Below are 14,934 nucleotides of genomic sequence, written 5' to 3'. Positions count from 1 at the left end.
CTCTGCTAGCTTTATGGGTAGCAACAAAAATTTAAATAAGAAGTCTAAGGCATAGGAGTGATTTCTGAGCATAAAGCCAGGAGTAACCCCTGAGTGCCACCGGGTGTGACCCAAAAACAAACAAACAAAAAAATTAATTAAAAAAAAGAATAAAGTAAATGTAATTTAAGAAAAAAGAAGTATAAGGCAGAAGAAGAATAAATAGAGGATGATGTCATTATATGTGGTAATTAGAATAACTGTATGAAGACATGCAATGCTCTAAATTGGAGCTGTCTTGAATACCTTTGGTCCCACCCAGTGTATAGCAAGGAGAAGAAAAAAACTGTTTGGAGGAAAAGAAAAACAAATATTAAAGGGTGGAGGCCAGGGTCAAGTGGTCTCAAGTGCATTGGTGGAGATACAAAAGGACAGAACTGGGGATGAGGAGGGTAAAAAAAAAAAAAAAACTAAAAGTGCTCGCTTCGGCAGCACATATACTAAAATTGGAACGATACAGAGAAGATTAGCATGGCCCCTGCGCAAGGATGACACGCAAATTCGTGAAGCGTTCCATATTTAAAAAAAAACAAAACTAAAAAAGGACAGAGATAAATATCCAAGCCAAAGTCAACAACAATGAAATCAAGAGACCCAATTTAACAATCTAAATTTAAAATGGATCTGTGATACTGGCAGGTGGGGAGGGGCAAAGAGTATGTACTCTGGGAACATTGGTGAAGGGAGGTTGACACCAGTGGTGGGATTGCCTTGATTCATTGTATGTCTGAAACCCAACTCTGAAGAACTTTGTAAATCACAATTGATTCAATAAAATAAAATAAAAAGAATGCTAGAATCAAAAAAAGTATAAGGGAAAACAGTAATTTGCTCATTCAATACATTCTGAAAGTCTCCTTTAAGTGAGTATCTTACAAAAACTGCCAAGAAGGGGCCGGAGCAGTGGCAAAGAGCAATATAGCATTTGCTTTGCTGGCACTAGCCTAGGACGGACCTCGGTTTGATCCCCTGGCATTCCATATGGTCCCCCAAGCCAGCAGAGATTTCTGAGCACATAGCCAGGAGTAACCCTTGAGCATCACCAGGTGTGACCTAACACAAAACAAAACAAGAAAGAAATACCAAGAGAAACCCAAAACCTGCCAAGAAATAGCTTATGGAAAATAATGAAATTCAGAATGTTTCAGAATGAAAACAGATTAAGATTGGCTACAAGAACAAGTCATTTTAGACTAATGTAATTCAATTCCCAAGCATTATCTGACTAATTACTGTGTGCCAATATTTGGGATATAAAATGTAATTGGTATATAATTTCTAGAAGCTTATACTTTAAGACACATATAGGTGAATGTTACAGTTATGGATTTTTATTACAACCCACTTCACATATGAAATAGAAACACATAATGTATACATATATACGCATACAAATGTACATATAACATATTGTCTTGGACTGACATTGCAATTTTCTTCCTTTTTAAATACCCTGTAAAATTTTTTGTATTTCACATGCTGAAACTTTGTGAGACATTTATTCAATAAATAGCTACTTCATAGTATTTTTGTGTGTAGTACTATAGATTACTCTCCAAAAAGTTTACTTATTTCTTTCTGTAGGGCCATACCTGGTGATGCTCAGGAATAGTTGGCCATCTGCAGAGCAAATGCCCTACCTGCTATACTATTGCTCAGGCCCCTAAAATTACTTTATTTAAACACAGTGGTTACAGGATTGTTCATAATACAGTTGGGTTGTTTTATGGGTTTTGAGGGTTTTTTTTTCCATAGATCAAAGTTTTTCATGATTGAGTTTCAATCATGCAATGTACAACACCCTTTATCCATATATCTTTCCCACCATCAACGAAGGGGTATTATGTGGATATCATGTCCTCCACATATCATCACTTTATCTCCTTTCAGCACCCAATTCTTGTCCAGAGTGGTCATTTCCAACTATAATTTCTAACTATCCACTTCTCTGCCCTAACTGCACTCCCCTTCTATTTTTGGCAAACTTCCTACCATGGACTGGATCCTCATCTCTATTATCTCTGAATATTATTTACCATGTGATCTGCTTTTATATCCCACAAATGAGTGATATTATTTTATGTCTATCCCTCTCCCTCTGACTCATTTTACTCCATAAATTCTCCATATTCATCCAGGTATAAATGAATTTCATAACTTCATTTTTTTCTTAATAGCTATGTAGTATTCTACTGTGTAAATGTTAACCATCTTTTCTTTATTTGCTCATCTGTTCTTAGGTTCTTGAGTTGTTTCCAGATTCTGGCTACTGTAAACAGTGCTGCAATGAACATAGGAATGCCAAGGGCTTTTCTACATTGTGTTTTTGGAAACTTAGGGTATATTCCTAGAAGTGATAGGTCATATAGAAGCTCAATTTCTAGTTTTATGATGAATATGCATATGGTTTTCCAAAAGGGCTGACTCAGTCTACATTCCCACCAGCAGTGAGTGAGAAACTTTTTGCATTGATTGTTCTTGTTCTTTGTGATATGTCCCTGTCTCTGTGGTGTGAGATGATATGTCATTGTTGTTTTTATTTGCATCTCCCTGAGGTTGTGGAGCATTTTTCATGTGTCTTTTTTGCCTTTTATATTTCTTCTTTGAGAAAATGTCTGTTCATTTCTTCTCCCCATTTTTGAATGATGTTAGAATTTTTTCATCTTGTTAAGTTCTACCAGTGCCTTATATAATCTTAGATATTAACCCCTTATTAGATGGGTATTAGGTGAAGCATTTTAGTTTAATGTAGTCCCATTTGTTTATCTTTGCTTCAACTTGCATTTTTAGAGTTCACAGCAGACTGGAATGGTCCTGATCATAGGCTGTTAACAACAGTCCTGAGGATTTCCACACTCTTTTATGGTCACCTTACAGCACCTAATTAAGGCTCTGGCCTCCTTTTCATCTCACTGTAGGCTGACTACCTAAGACAGTCCCTACTAACAAAACCCCACAATTCTTTATTTATATCAGCCATTTAGGTCCAAGTTTAAAATAAGTCTTTTGAAAGTATACCTATAGAATATGAAAGTCGAACTGAGGACCTTAGTAAAGTATTTATGTACTTAAATCTTAGCCAATTAAAAGATTAATTTACAATGCAAATACTTGAGCATTACCCATAACATATTCTTAACATAAAACCAATATTCCCTTTTTAGAATAAAACACACTTTGATACTTTCAAAAGCCTATTCAGATTTTCTCTTTTATTTCTCTTCTCCTTACTTTTAATAAATTTGCTACATTTATCTATTTCATAGATAATTTTAAAATGTATTAACATAAAATTATTCACACTGTTAATTTTTAATGTATATACCTACATGAAAAAGATGCCATTTGAGAAATTAATTTTTTAACCTATCAATAAATTTATCATGTTGTGACATTTCAGGAGTTTAGCTTTAATTATAAATGTATAAGTGTCAATACCTCCACAATAATTTTTTTTTATATTTTGCATGTGGGATATAGAGACACATAGAACAGCAAATGATCAAAATGATTTAGAAGATTTTGTCTATGAAGCAGCTTTCATGGGAGAGTTTGGTTGGGAGAATTTCTCAGGAGACTGATGGAGGGAAGTGGGCATTCTGGTATTGGGTGTGGTGTTGGAATGAGGTATGCATGAAAAGTATAATTAACATTACTGTAAATCCCATTACTACAATAAAAATGATTTTTAAAAAATTAAGGGACTGGAGCAATAGTAAAAAGTAATGCACTAGCTTGCACAAATATCAGATTCTATCCCAGCATCCCATTTGGTTCCCTGAGCACCACCAGGGGTAATTCTTGAGTGTAGAGCCAAGAGTAAACCCTGACTATAGTCAGAGGGGTGTGTCCCTTCCCCCCCCAAAAAAAGAAAAGGGTTTAAATTAATGTTAAAGGGGGTTTCCACTAAAAGAAGAGAAATTGCTCAGATCAGTGATGAGCAGTTTTTTTGACATTGGTCATTTGTTTCCAATTAAGAAAGAGAACAGATGCGGCAATTAGATCATTAAGAAGAACGTTTCAGTTACTAAATATTTGAAGCAGGCTTACCACTTGTAAGTCTATTCTAGGATTCCACTTTAGCCCTACCCCATCAAAGAACCTTAGGAAGACTGATTATTAAAGTTCATTCAGAATGCATGCAGTATACTAGGCTTACCAAAACCCATCAGATCATTGGGAATTAAATAATTACTTGATATGCAAGCCAAGAAAGACCACAAAGGGACCTTGAATTTCTTAGTTGTCAGATAGCAGTTATAACTTCAAAATATAGGATTCACCGTGTTCTATCATCTTGAGGCAAACCAAAGTTAAATTTTTCTGGTCTTGCCTTGGTGCTTTTGTTGTCAAATAGCCCTGGACCTGCCATTTTATTTCCATATGAATACCTTAAGCTTCATTTCTCCATATAAGTAAAACCATTCTCTATATTTAAAGCAGTTTTTGAGGAGAAAACACAATACAAATCAAAGGAAGAACCTGGCTTTCTGCCTTTTGCTCTTTCTTTTCAACTAAAAAAATTTATTTCTGATGCCTTAATTTTGTAAGCCTTTTATAGTTTCTAACCTATACCTCCTATTTTAAGAAGCCAATGAAACTTTTGCTATTTATTCCCTATAGACTTCATGAAACTAGCTAGCATCTAAAATACTTCTAAGATTAGTTTATCTTCCTTTGTACTAGGATTGAGTTAATTTAAATGAAACGATTTCTAATTTAAAAAAAAATAAATTTGTCCCTGATGCTTTATAACCTCAATAAGCAATAACTTAAACAATTTCCAAGATAACCTATAGACTCTGTGCTATACCATAAAAGAAAGCTGCTTAGGTGATTTTCTGTAAAAACAATTTCCATTCTTAGAGTAGAAGTTGGTTTGCAAATGAACAAGGTGGAGCCCAAATAGAGAGTTGCATTGTAAGAGAGTGACTCACAATGTTTTGACTCTATAAAATATATCTTTCCCGACAGAAAAGACTGCCTTGTCATTTGATTGCTTGCTAATTAATGTGAAGTTTTCCATTATAAATATCACACTTTTGCCACCAGATCTCCCAGTTGTGACCTTATATTGCCTGCCCTTGAAAGATATACTCTGCAATTATAACTATGGGCAGCTATGATTACAAAGACATATCTCCTCATAGCCTAGACCTAGATGTGGTGCAATCAGCGTTACCATAAGAATGTTTCCATTAATAGCTGAGAAGCAAATCAATGTTTGTTTGCTTAGAAGTAAAAATAGACCCTTGCTGGTAAGTATGTGTTCCTTGCTACTTTTATTTACAAAGAAGTAACCAAGCATGAAATATCCTCAATAAGTAAGACCAAGGTACAATCTTCATAAACAATTTAAAAGTATATTTTTAAGGAAATACATGATTTATGTAAACTGGAAGATGAACTAAGTAGAACCATATACTCTGGGTGCCCAGTAAAACAGAACATTTTGAAGTCCCTGCCTAAAGGCTTCTTGGAAACTTAAAAGAAGAATTTGACCTGAAGGAATACAAAGAAAGGCACATTTAGTTTCCCTTAACACAACAATGTTTGCAAATAGAAAAATCAAAGCTGTGTTTAAAAGGCTCCAAAGTCAGACACAGCCAAAAGTAGCACCTGAAAGCATCAGGAATTCTCTGTATCTGCATGCCATTAGGTGCAGAAATTTAGATACATAGGTGGATATAGGTAAACCTCTCTGTTGTGTATGAACCCAAAGGACAAATTTAAATGATATCCATTGGATGACATGGGGTAAAATTTGCAACCCAAATTAATCAAATTTTCTATAAAACTTCTAATTCATTTTTATTTTTATTTTAACTTGAGGTAGAGAAGCAAGTTGTTCCACCCTCCTACGATACTGATACTTATACATCTGTCTTCAGGAACTGTCATCTTTCATATAAACAAAGAGTGTGTTCATCTCATTTTCTGGCACATCCTGGAAATTCCAGTTCTTAACTCTGACTGCCAGCAAAACTTCGTTTCTGGTCTTCCTCTAAATAAAGGTCTTTTTTTTTTTTTTTTTGGTACATGAATGGTGTCACCTGAGTTGCCTTTTTTAATTGAAATCATCATGATTTACAAAGTCTTTAGTTGGATTTCTGATATACAGTGAATCAGGACCATTCCCACCACCAGTGTTGACCTCCCTCCACTAATTTTCACAAGAGTGCATCCTTTACCATCATAATTTGCTTCCTAGTCTGCCAGAGTAACAGGCCTTTTTTAAGTTTAGATTTTATAGATGGGTTTCTTCATTCTACTGTTGTTGGCTTTAGTTTGGTTATTAAGTTCTGTCCTTTTTTCTTCACCAATGCATCTGAGACTCCTTGGCCACTGGCCCCATCCTCTCTTTTTCTCTTCTTAATTTTATAGTAAATACAGAAATATGAGGTAAAACAAAGTAATCCATGTCTTATGGTTTTATGAAAAAGGTAGGATCCCTTTTTATCTTTTAAAAGATAAAAAGAAGATGGCAGGTTTTTTGCATAGGCACAGCAAAAGTTGGGGCAAAAAGAAAGGAAAAACCTTTGGCATAAAAGCAGGGTGTCCCTACCCATGAAGCATCCTGCCAGCTACAGCCATACTAAGTTTTCTAACCATTCAGTCTTCCCTCATGATCCCAGAAAAAGTTCTCTTCAATCACAGTTGTTCCAGTCAGGCTTCTGTAATTAGAGGTCTGGTTTTTGAACAGATCCTAAATCAAACTCAGGTGTCAAAGTCAGAGGGTCAAGGAGCATCTTCTACTTTCATCTCACTGCTAAGTGGTAAGACAGGAAAACCTACCCTGGAAGAATATTTTACTGTTTCCAAGTCAGCGGGGTGTCATATGAATCTACACTGGAACAAGTCAGTGCTAGGGCAGCATTAGAGTCTTACCTGGTAGAAGTTTGATTCCTGGTGCTGATGCAGAATACCATGCCAGTTCCAAATATTGTGTCCAGAGTTCAAGGGTAAATGGTCGATGTCTGACTAAATGAAGCCTAAGTCAAATCACTATGATAAATGTTCAGGGTTAAAGGCCCCTGTAATATAAAATTTATGAATTCCTATCCATATTAGATAAGTACTTCTTTCTATATGTAATAGTTCCTCATTTTATTGTACTGATACAAAAAGGAACAATGCCACAAAGTGGTGCATATGGGGGTAAAAAAAAAAAACAAGCTAAACAATCCCCATAACTTGGTTCTAACATGAACTCAGAACTCAAAAGAAAACTTATCTACAAGAATTTCCTAAAAAGAGAAGGAGGAAACTACATCTACATAAAGAAATACTCCATAAGAATGATACCTATTAAGGAAATATAGTAAGGAAATATACATATCCCATTTATGTCTTTTGAAATAGTCTAGGGAGGGGGGATAAAATCAAGAGTACAGCTTCAGCTTGAGACATGGTCTTGTGGAGTCCATAAAATGGCTCGCAGTACTCATGGTTCAGGAAATCTCCTCAAGCTGAGGGTCTCTCAAAATCAAACTCTAGTATGAAGCAATAGTCCACAATGAAGGGAGGTGGGAGAAAAGGGGACGCCAAGAGGAAATAGCAGAAGTGGTTGCTCCAGCTTCTTTGGCCAGGCTGGGAGCTTGTCCTTTTGCTTTAGGCACTGGAAGGCAGCTAGTTGGGGGTGGTGGTGGTGGTGGAGAATGATCCCTTTCCTGAGAAGTTAAGAGCTGCAGCTAGGGTCCGGAGAGATAGCATGGAGTCAAGGCATTTGCCTTGCATGCAGAAGAACGGTGGTTCAAATCCCGGCATCCCATATGGTCCCCCATGCCTGCCGGAGCGATTTCTGAGCAGAGAGCCAGGAGTAGCCCCTGAGCTGTAGGGTGTGACAGAAACAAACAAACAAACAAAAAAGAGCTGCAGCTAAAAAAATGGGGGGGTTTAAATGGAGAAATAACAGATATGGGTGAGAGAGTGAAAGGAGAGAAAAGGATTTGGAAAGTGATAATCAGGGAAGGAAGAAAAGGATTATATATAACAGGGGTAAGGACTATATCCAACATATACAGGCATTATGTACAATACAGACAGACATTAAATAGAGACTTCCACCAAAGACAAGCACACGCATGCACACACTTGCGCACACACGCGCGCGCACACACACATATACACACATACACACACACACACACAGACATCAAAAATTAATCCATACGTTGCAGTTGAAAAACTGACCCAGGTGGAAAGGCTCAGAGTGCTTAAAAAACATAAAGTTGGCAAGTCAGATGGAAAGGTTTTCTAATTCCTAGGCAAATCATCATTGTTGAAGATAACCTTTGCATAAGAAAGGCTTCCTGAGTTAGACTGTGCACAGAGCACACTTAAAACAATCTTAATTTTCAAATCTAGACTACTAAGCAATATGATAATGAGAACTGTAAAAGGAGTCTACACAATGAAGTACTGTCTAATGGATCTTGAATACCCAGGTTCCTTTCCTGAAAGCAAACTGAAAACATGAATTATTATATAGTAGTAAACTAGCTTGAATAGAAAATAAATTGCAAATATAAGTTTAATGAATAAGCAAGAGTCTATGCAGTTGCCTATTCTAAAAGTATCTGTGGGCATAAACATTAGATCATATTAGCAGGCATAATCAAAAGGAATTGGATAGATTAAAGTATTTGTCAATACAAAATCATAATATCATTGAAGTCTGATATGATATAGCATTTTAATGCAAAACTAGGGCAACCAACATATATCTTCAAGAACCACTGGGAACAAAAATATTAAAGAGTTATTATAGACATATTAAAATTAAGATACTAAAACATTCTTAGAGTGAGCGGTATAGTGGGAGTTCATGGTTTCCAAATGCATTCTGCACCTGTTTCTGTTGATAAAAGCATTAAAACTTTATTATAGACATCTATAAAGAGCAAGTGATTGTACAGATTGTATCCATTTATTCAGGTCTCTTTGAAGTATAAAAGAGAATATAAACTTTTGTTTTTCTCCTCTTCCACTCATTTTCTCTCCTTCTCCTTGCTATACACTGGAGCCAACGGTGTTCAAGACAATTACCATTTAAACCATGTGTTTCTTCGTGCAGCTATTCTAAATACCACATATAAGTGTATCTTTCTGTAGTTCTTCTTCTGGATTACTTTATTTAACATAATATCTTCCAGTTTCATCCATGTTGCTCAAGTTTTATGATTGCATCATCCCTTATAGATAGTAGTGTTCCACTGTATATATGTACCACACTTCATGATACACTCATCTATTGTTGGACATCTAGGTTGATTTATGTTCTGGGTTATTGTACTGAGTGCTGCAATAAATAGCAGTGTGCTTACATCCTTTTGAATGAATGTTTTTTTCTGTCCTGAGAATAGATACCCAAAAGATGGATTGCTGGATGATATGGCAACTCAATTTTGAGTTTACTGAGAACCTTCTATACTTGTTTCCATAGGGATTGGACATTGATCACCAACAGAGAAGAATTCCTTTTTCTCCATATCCCTGCAAAGAGATTGTTTCCAATATTTTTGATATGTGGAATTATCACTGATGTAAGATGATATCTCATTGTTGTCTGATTTTGGTTTCCCTAATGATAAATGATGATGAGCACTGTTTTATGTGCCTGTTGGTCTTCCTCAGAGAAGTGTCCATTCATTTTCTCTCCCCATTTTTATGGGTTTTTTAGGTTTTGTGGAGTAAATCTTTGTGAACACATTGTATATACTAGATATCAAACATTTAGCTGTCTTCTAATTTTACCCTGTATTACTTTTGCTATACATCAATGTTTTATTTTGATGCAGTTCCATTTATTTAGGTTTGATCCTATAACTCATACCAATGGCATCCTATCATCAAAGACTTCTTTGAGGTCTAAGTACTGGAGTGTTCTGCCTATGTTTTCCTCAATGAACTTTATGGGTTCAGGTCTAATTTCAAGTTATCTATTCCATTTTGAATTTACTTTTGTGTAACGTGTGAGATACACATTGATCTTTAATTTCTTTCATGTGGTTATTCAATTGTTCCAAACCATTTTGATCAAGAGGCTATATATTTTTTCTTCATTTCAAATACTTGGCTCTATTGTCAAAGATGAGTTGACCATATACTTGGTGGGTTGTGACTGGATATTCTATTCTGACCTTATAGTCTGAAAATCTGTCTTTGTGCCAATACCATGCTGTTTTGATCATTGTAGCTTTGTAGTAGAACTTCAAATTATGTAATGAGATGTCTCCTAGTTTCTTATTTGTTTCAATATGAATTTGGCTGTTCTAAGTCCTTGAAGATTTCTTAATATGACTTCTGAAAAGGTGTCTGAATATGAATAAAGGTTGTATTGAGTTTATTAATAGTTTAGGTAAGATAGTCATTTTGAGGATATTTATTCTTCTAATCCATGAGCATGGCATTCTCTTCCATTTACTTAGGTCTTCTTCAATTTCTTTCTGAAGTGTTTTGAAGTTTCTTGGGTTTTTTTGTTTGTTTTTTGGTTTTTGGGTCACACCCGGCAGCGCTCAGGGGTTACTCCTGGCTCTGTGCTCAGAAATCGCTCCTGGCATATCCACTTGATTCTTATTAGAGTTCTGTTCAACTCAATCTATGCTTTCTTTGAGTTCTGTGAACATTGTCCATATTTCTTCTCTAAACTCCATATATGAGAGACTAACTAGGTGATTGGCCATTTTTAGGACATCAGAGTTGCCATCTTTGTTCTCTATACCTGGTGTTGGCCTGCGTTGTTTCTCCATTGTCACCCTTGTATTGTGAATTTTTCTACATGTTGTGGTGGTATTCATCAGCTAGGTGGAGTGTGTGGCCACAAAGCAGAGCAGAGCAACCATGCTCCTCTGGCTCCACCCTTTGTTGGTAAGATGATTCACCTCAGTAGAAGGCAAGGCCTTAGGGAAGGATGCTGGAGAGGATCAAATTTCCCAGGCCAAAGCAAACAGAGAGAAGGCCCAACATGCCTGCCATGCTGCAAAGACACAGCAGAGTCAGTTAGTTCCACAGTCTCTGGGTGGGGAAAACTCACCTCAGGAGAAGGAGAGGCCTCAGGGAAGAATTCCAGAGAAGATCAAAGTTCCCAGACTGAAGCAAGCAGAGAGAAGGCCCAAGATGTCTGCCATGCTCATGAGACACAGCAGAGTCAGCTAGTTCCATGATCTCGCTATGTTGATTTATTTGAATCATTGTTGGATCCCTGGGATGAAACCCACTTGATCACAATGTATGATGTTTTTGATATGTTGTTGGATTATGATTGCTAAGATTTTTTTTAAGGATTTTTGCATCAATGTTCGTTAGTGAGATTGGTTTGTAGTGGTATCTTTGTCAGCTTTGGGAATGAACATGATATGAGCTTCATAGAGGTATTCAGGAGGACTCCCATTGTAGGATGTTTTGGAAGAATCTAATGATCAATAGCAGTAACTTCTCTGAATGTTTGATAAAACTCACCTATAATTCTGTCTGGTCCTAGACTTTTATTCTTGGGGAGTTTGTTAATTATTGTTTTAATTTCCTAACTTGTGATTGATTTATTTAGACTTTCTACTTCCTCCTCATTCAGTTTTGGGAGATTATATTTTTCCAGAAATCTATGTCTTCTAGATTATTTATATTAACAGAGTACTGTTGTTCATAATAATCTCTCTTCATGTCTTAGATTTTTTGGGGGTTCTATTGTAATCTCTCCAATTCATTTCTGACCTAATTTATTTGAGTATTTTCCCTTTTTTTCCCTTTAAGTTGTAAAACATAGGCAGAACACTCTAATACTTAGACCTCAAAGAAGTCTTTGATGATAGGATGCCAATGGCAAGGGTTATAGGGTAAAACAAATAAACGTGCATCAAACTAAAAAATGTATGTATGGCAAAAGAAATACATACTAAAATTAGAAGACAACTAACTGAATGGGAACCAATTTTTGTACTCAACACATAAGATAAATGTTTGATATCTAGCATATACAATGTGCTCACAAAAACTTACTGCACAAAACCTAAAATCAACATAAAAACGGGGAGAGAAAATGAACAGACACTTCTCTGAGGAAGACCAACAGATGACCAATAGGCACACGAAAAAAATGCTCATCATCACTTATCATTAGGGAAATCCAAATCAAGACAACAATGATATATCATCTTACACCAGTGAGAATTCCACATATCAAAAATACTGGGATCAATCTCTTGGCAGGGATGTAGTGGGCAAGGAACTCCTTCACTGCTGGTAGAAATGCTGCCTGTCCAATCTCTGTGGAAATCATTATAGAAGGTTCTCAGTAAACTCAAAATTGAGTTCCATATGATCCAGCAATTTCTCTTTTGGGTATCTATCCTCAGGACAGAAAAACATTCATTCAAAAGGATGTAAGCACATTGCTATTCATTGCAATACTCAGTACAATCAGTAGCCTGGAACATAAACACATACCAAAATGTGCCTTCTGCATGCCTATGTTCATGCAGCATTCATTACAATAGCCAGAATCTGAAAACAACCAGGTTCCTGACAACAGATTAGTAGCTAAAGAAACTGTGGTACATCTACACAATGAAATACTATGCATTCATTAGGAAATTTGCCTATATGTGGGTGGACATGGAGTTTTTATGCTCAGTGAAATTATTCAGAGGGAGAAGGATAGAAATGGAATAGTCTCACTCATCTGTGGGATATAAGAAAAATAAGACAGTATGGTAATTATACTAGAAACAACATATATGAGATCTACAAGTGCTAGCTCATGATATGAAACTTGCCACAAGTTTCACTGCAGTGAGTGCAGTTAAAACAATAACTGAATTGACAGCTACCATAACAATGATAGTTGGAATTGATCACTGTACAAGAACGGAGTGCTGATATGCTGATATGTGTGGCACCCCACATTGACAACAGTGCAAACCACTATGTCAGAAGTGAGAGAGAGTGAGAGAGAGAGAGAAAGAGAGAAAGAGAAGGGAAGAGAGAGAGGTGCAGAACACCTGTATCAGAGATAGGCAGAGGATGGATGGTGGCAGGAGAATGGGGAATATTGGTGTCAGGAAAGTTGCCCTGGGGAAGGGTGGTATACATTTTATTATGGAAATGCAACTATGTACATTTCTGCTTGCTTAAATAAATAAATTAATATTGTAAACATCTTTCAAACAATAGGAAAATATCAAAACAAAGATATTGGAACTATAATGATCAGGTTAGAATATTTGGAATCTCCTTAAGATAGCAGGATGAAGGGCAGTCTAGGAAATGGGGAATCAGTAGGCAGGAGGATCAGGAAGGAATTGCAGTGGCCAGGTCATGGATTATGAGGTAATTAAGGCAACAGCTGCAGAACAGCAAGAGGTGCAGGCTGAGTCATAGATTTTAAGGCATTACTATGTTTCTTAGAAGATTTATAAGTTTTGCAAGGAATGCCTTCCAAAGGAAGATTCCCTTGTATAAGAGAAGTGGAGCCAGGCTAGTAATAACTCCTGATCTCAGAACCCACACGAAAATAATATCCTGATGACAGAAGCTTATCCCAACTTGGATTTGATACATGCAGCAATATCAGCCGAATAAAAATCTGGAATGGTCTTTCCTGGCCATTTCTCTCACAACTTATGGAAAGTTAAAACACAGTTTTTATCCAGAGTTCATCATTATTTATGTAATTATAGTCATACACCAGAAGTGGGAACTGTAAAGATTAGAAGGATGAACATGAATCTGGCAAGTCTCCTTACAAAGCTTAGGGACTAATTAGTAAAACAGCAGAAAATGAGCAAGAACAGACAGATGTGACTATAGATCTGATTAGAAAGGTGTTGAAAGCTGTGGGCTTAAAGGGCAATTGCACCCCATCCCGACTCAAAGAATATATGATCAAATTGAGCAGGAAAGTTAATTTCAGAAATTAAATATACCAAGTCAAAGGACCCGCATGTACATATACACAGACTAAATAAAATCTGGTCTGCCAGTGTGGGAGAAGATTTCTAGAATATAAAGTGGGTGAGGCTAGAGATGTGAAAGGTAGATGTAAGGAAAAGTTTGTAGAATTAGGCAGGGTCAAATTCACACAGTGAGTAATACTCCATACGAGCAACTGACCTTTATAGTAAGAGCTTCGGGATGGTGGGCTTTGCATTTGAGAAATCTGACGAATTAAAGAGTAGATGATCAACTCAGAAACAGGATAATGAGAAAAGGGAGTTTCAAGGTTAAGGCATTAATTTAGGCATGAAATGATGGTAGCTTTCTTGAATAAAGACAAAGGGCATGAAAAGAAAAGAATAAATGTGAGCATTCTGTACATGTTTTCAGATTTGGGGAAGTTACTGCATAGTAAGGAAGAAAAGGAAAGGTATTGATAATTCTGCTGTCACTGTAGCACAATGTGATCTTTCCCTGGGAAGAGGAATAGAGTTAAGTGGTGGTAAAGAGAAAATGGCTCATTCAAATTGATGTATGTTTGAGTTTTAATAAAGGAACATTGGTTTGGAGAGATAGTATGGTGAATAAGGTACATGAGACTGACCTAAGTTTGATTCCCAGCATCCCATATTGTCCTCAGAGCACTACCATGAGTGATCCCTGAATTCAGAGCCAGGAGTAAGCCCTGAGCACTACTGGAAGTGGCCCCAACCAACCAAAAATATTTCAGAAGAGGAATTCAATGGTCAGCTAGGTTGACAAATCTAGAAGTAAAGATTAGAGATTTTATTTGCTGTGGTGACTCCTTTCGTTGTCCATCACTGTGTATATGTGTATAATACATATATATGCACAATATAATATATATACATAATTTATCTGTAACAACTTGATATTTCAAGTCAGGAAAACCTAAATTCCTGTTGAAGTCACATATGCATTCTGTGAGACTGGAGCCTACAT

General features: G+C 36.3%; 1 protein-coding gene and 1 non-coding gene across 2 annotated transcripts in view; both read left to right on the top strand.

Annotated features, from left to right (window-relative positions):
• KCNB2 (potassium voltage-gated channel subfamily B member 2) overlaps window positions 1–14,934 on the top strand; it is a 442,443-nt gene that overhangs the window by 400,100 nt on the left and 27,409 nt on the right. The gene's annotated exons all lie outside the window — the stretch shown is intronic.
• On the top strand, window positions 456–562 carry LOC126021431 (U6 spliceosomal RNA). Its single transcript, XR_007499947.1, has one exon. It is a non-coding gene; the product is annotated as a U6 spliceosomal RNA (small nuclear RNA).

This window comes from Suncus etruscus, chromosome 10 (genome assembly GCF_024139225.1).
Source record: "Suncus etruscus isolate mSunEtr1 chromosome 10, mSunEtr1.pri.cur, whole genome shotgun sequence".
In the NCBI taxonomy this organism is placed as follows: Eukaryota; Metazoa; Chordata; class Mammalia; order Eulipotyphla; family Soricidae; genus Suncus; species Suncus etruscus.
The sequence above is the reverse complement of the archived record's forward strand: the minus strand, read 5'-3'. Positions and strand labels throughout refer to the sequence as shown.